The 5,000-nt window shown below is 37.5% G+C and overlaps 1 protein-coding gene across 8 annotated transcripts in view; it reads right to left on the bottom strand.

Moving 5' to 3' along the window:
* Positions 1–5,000, bottom strand: part of LOC122627623 (nucleolysin TIAR) — a 386,513-nt gene that overhangs the window by 16,352 nt on the left and 365,161 nt on the right. The gene's annotated exons all lie outside the window — the stretch shown is intronic.

The raw sequence follows: 5,000 nt of genomic DNA on the forward strand, positions 1-5,000 counted from the left end.
AGAGCTAGATTAATAATCTTCGTCGTGTGTTACGGCTACTGAGCGCGGTGTTATTCGAACGAGAATTACTACTACTACTACTACTACTACTACTACTACTACTACTACTACTACTACTACTACTACTATTACTACTACTATTACTACTACTACACTACTACTAATACTACCACTACTACTACTACTACCACCCCTACTACTCTCGACCGATTTAATCGTACGTCGTCGTGCTTCCGCACTTCGGTCATTAATAACGTTATTCAAAAGCGAATTAATATGTGCCTTGATATTAATCGCATAATGGACGCGATCGTGTCGTACACCATTGGATGAATCGATCGATCGATTTCCGTTCCGATTTACTACGAGCTTGTTTCGACTAGACAGGCACGAGGGATAGAAGAAGAAGAAGAAGAAGAAGAAGAAGAAGAAGAAGAAGGGGTGAGAGGAGAGAAAGACGATGATACTTTGATTCCTGCGAATTCGATGTAATACTTTTCCACTCCTTTTTCTCCCATCTTGTTTCTATATTTAATATGAAAAAGGTAGAAAAATTGTCACAGTGTGTCCACCAGGGATTCACGTGGATATACGCGAAAATAGATATTTCTTCCGATGCAATGGATCTGACAGCTATCTCAGCCCCTTCCATTCTCCCCTCCCTCTTCATTCTATCCCTGACCCATCCCTCGATCTTCCTCTTTCTTGCACTTCTCCTTTTACTGATACTACGAAGGGGGTCAAGCGAGTTTTCACGACGATGGTCGAGGCTAGAGACGACGACGACGACGACGACAACGACGACGACGACGACGACGACGACTATGACGAAGACCACGACTACGACGACGCGAGCTCGAGATATCGAACGGCAATACCAAAGAGGTTGGACCGCGTCAGCTAAGTTTACGATCGCACTGGGGCTTAACCTATACGGAGAAGCAAGCTACGGGTGTAAACGCGACCGGTAAACCACGGCTCTGTAATTGCCTCGTTCTGGGGGATGGAAGCTCCTCTCAGAACGGCTGGACGTCCCGTTAAGAACTTACCACGAAGGGACTGTCCCCTTCTTTTCACAAAGCTCGGCATTATCTCTTTATTGCCCGACGGACGTTATTCCCACTTTTTACAGAGTGTCAGTTCGTTTCTACTGGTAAGATTCCTTAGAAAAAACCGATCCTTTCTTCTTTTTCTTTCTTCTCTTTATCGGGAACACCGATTTGACGAAGCAAAAATCACCGGAAGTTCGTTTGTTAGAAGGAACCGATTTCTTATCTCTTTAGATAAGACGTACGTAGATGGACGATGTCCGACTAGTTTTTTCCAACTTTTTTTTTCTTCTTTCTTTTTTTTTTTTTTTACTTTCAATGCATGCAAATATTTGATTTGATGGATTTTTCGAATCTGTTCTTTCAATTTCGTTCTTTTTATTGAGTATCGCTCGTTTTTATCGATTCGTCGTTATTATTTAATCGGCAAGCATTTGATCGGCAAGATGCAAGAAAGAAAAAAAATATAAATAAAGAAAGATTCACTTTTACTACCTGTTGCACTTTAAAAGTTACCTACACAGAGAACATGCAAAATTATTTTGCCTCCTTACGATTCTCAAGAATTATTATACGAAAAATAAGGAAAATACGTGAGTTTTGTTAATTATACAATTTTATGTACAGAATACCTGAGAAGAGAAATTGCGAATTAGAATGTTAGATATTGTTATATATATATATATGTATATATGTTGAAAAATATTGAAAAAATTTCGCAAGCAAAGCAGTAACTGGCCCCGCGATATAAATGTGGGTTTAGAGATGTAGTAAAAATCTTGTGAGAGATTCTTATCGTAGTAGAAAACATTGCACCAATATCGATCGACGTTGTTCACGTTGATATTGGCCAATATGTTTTGTATTACGTTCGAACGTATCGAAGAACAATAATCGTTGTTCATCGATCGCATAAAAATGTTAAGCGATTATTCGTACCGATTAAATTCCTTTTCCCTTTTTCTTTGTCGTAAGATCTCAACAAAATATTCAGTAGATAGATTTTTGTTAAAAATCTTGTTATTTCCGACGAAATTACGGTCGTTTAATTACTTTTTATAAGTAAATAAATAATCGTCGTTTTATCCATGTTAGAAGATGTACGATCGATTCGAGCGATCGCTACGTTTATCATTCTAAAGCTTCGTAGATTCGAAGCATATTAGGTTAAAAAATAGAGTAAGAAAGCCGCCGAAAATCGTGGCTATGCGAACTATCAAAGAGTTTTCTCGCGAGTGGTGCACCGTGAATGAAAATCGGCTTTAAAATAGGGACGTTCAAGGAGATGAGATCGATTGGTATGCGAGATATAATATTCGATGTAAAAGAAACGAGAATGAGAGGGAGAGAGAGAGAGAGAGAGAGAGAGAGAGAGAGAGAGAGAGAGAGAGAGAGAATGAGAGAGAAGAGTATCGAAATTTTATCGGGACTTATCTTTACCGATGACGTCCTACTTCCCTTTTTTTTTTAACTCCAAAGTGATTTGTTAACCGTTCTCCAAAAAAATTTTCTCGATGTTAAATGTAACTTTCTTTTTTCTCCCACTTCCTTTTCTTTTTTTTTAATTTTCTCTCCACGATTTTTGTATGCATTAGGTAGTATAATAATTCTTCTGAAAATTGATTACATCGACGAAGCTTACGTGAGAGAAAACGCAGTCGCGGTCGTACGATTTCACGAGCTAGCTAATCGTAGATAATAGCGTGATAAAACTCTGAACGAACTTCTCTCTCTCTCTCCCTTTCTCCCTCTCTCCCTCTCTCCCTCTCCTCCTCTCTCTCTCTCTCGTTCTCTCTTTCTCTTCTCGTGATCAATCATAAATCGTTGGACGGGTCGCGAATTCGCTCCGGTGATACTTTATTCTTATCCATTCGGAATCACTTACCACTCTGCTAACTGGATTTATCTAGCGGTTATACCGAACTTTTTATTCCCTCGAATGTACGATAACTCGGCACAGTTCCGCACCCAAGAGAAATAGAGAAAAAGAAATCGAGAAAGAGAGAGACAGGAAGAGAGAGAGAGAGAGAGAGAGAGAGAGAGAGACAGACAGACAAACAGACAGATAGACAGACAGATAGACAGAGAGAAAGAAGGAGAGAGAAGAGGTGAAAGATCAACAAGAAATTCGGGAGTAAACTCGAAATTTCCTGACGATCGCGCGATCCTCCAATAAAGCAACGTAATTCTAGTCTCTCGAATGAGGGAAAGAAAGATGGAAGGAAAGGAAAAAACGAAACAAAAAAAAAGAAAGAGGAAAGGAGGGAGAAAGAGAAGATGAACACGGCCGAGATAACACGCGGTCAGAAATAAGAAACGGAGGGCAACGATATTAGAGTTTTACGATGCTTTCTTCGTTTCGTATTTTCTCTTTCTCTCTTTCTCTCGCTCTCTCTCTCTCTCTCTCTTCTCTTTTTCTAATCTTCTCTCTCTCTCTCTCTCTCTCACACACACACACACACACACACACTCTTTGTCTCTCTTTCTTTCTCTGGCTTCGACTCTCCTTCAACCGTAGAAAGAAGTTTCCACTTTTCCTCCAGTTTATGGCGAATGGTTTCTTCGCTGATGTCGACGATGAAACTCGAATGTACGTAACTCTTACACCCTTAAATAACGAGGATACTTGAAGTTTCGTTGGCACCGGCCACTCCTGCTGCGCGCCAATATTCCACCACGACTAAATTCATGCTAGAAACGCTCTAAGTGGACATTAGCTCTCCTTTTCGTACCTACCCTCTTTTGTCGTTTTTCTTTTTTCTCCTTCTTCTTGTTCTTCTTGTTCTTCTTCTTGTTCTTCTTCTTCTTCATTCAATGATATATGTATAGAAGATTACTAGACACAAACGACGAACGTTCTTAGAAGTTTTATTTTTCAGCTTTCTGGCCCTTTCTTGCTAAAGTAAAAAGTTTTGCTTTCTAGATATTTTTCCTTTTTTATCAACGTTTTCGCGCGTTCGAACGTATATATGCATATTATATATATATACACACACACACACACATATATATATACATATATATGCATACATTTGCCTACCATAGTTTCTAGTTTTATTATCAGTGTTCTAACGTTCAAAATATTCATTGTGATCTTTTACGTTTCTTTTTGATTGCCCTCTAATAAGAAAGAAGTTCTTTCTTTTCGTACGATTTTCTGGAATATTGAAATTAAAAGATGTCCAACGTTGCTCTCGTTTTGTAAGTTACGCCGACTTTCATTAGATAACGTAGACGTAACGGCCACGTTAAATGAAGTAGAAACTTTCGTAACAAGTTTTATTGGATATATTTCTCTTACGTAGATATTGTTCTACGTTGTAGATATATATATATATATATATGTATATATATATATATATATATATATATATATATAGTAAAGTATATATACCCGTATTGCTTTGTAACGCTTCACAAAAGGTACGGCCGAAGTATCTTGTCTGTAAAATAGCTACACCATCGAAACTTCGTACTTCTAAAGGTACAAGTCTAACTAGCTGAAGAAAATCGAGAGAGAAAAAGATTTCATGTAAAATTGTGCACGTTAGTTGAAGGTGCACGTAATAATGTCTCTTAAAAAAGAGAGAAAAAAGAAAGAAAAAAAATAGAAGAAAGTAAGAAATAAAGAAAGAAAAGTAAAGAAAAAAAGAAAGAAAGAAAGAAAGAAAGAAAAAAGGGGGAAAGATAAATGTAGTGGTAACGTAGTCCAGCAGGTTAAAAATATATGTACAAATGTGCGGAATTGGCACTCGAGTTAGATTTAAAAATATAATTGTGAAAATAAATAAGAGATTGTGCAGAAGAATGTAGAAGATTTTTCATTAAAAAAAAGGCTCACATGATGTATTCAAATTTTGTTTTCCCATTGGTATTACTATGAAAATTTCGAAGGATGTATCGGAAATATGAAAAAAATGAAGAAAATGGAAAAATGAGAGATAGAGAATG

The sequence above is a fragment of the Vespula pensylvanica genome, chromosome 3 (assembly GCF_014466175.1).
Source record: "Vespula pensylvanica isolate Volc-1 chromosome 3, ASM1446617v1, whole genome shotgun sequence".
Taxonomy (NCBI): domain Eukaryota; kingdom Metazoa; phylum Arthropoda; class Insecta; order Hymenoptera; family Vespidae; genus Vespula; species Vespula pensylvanica.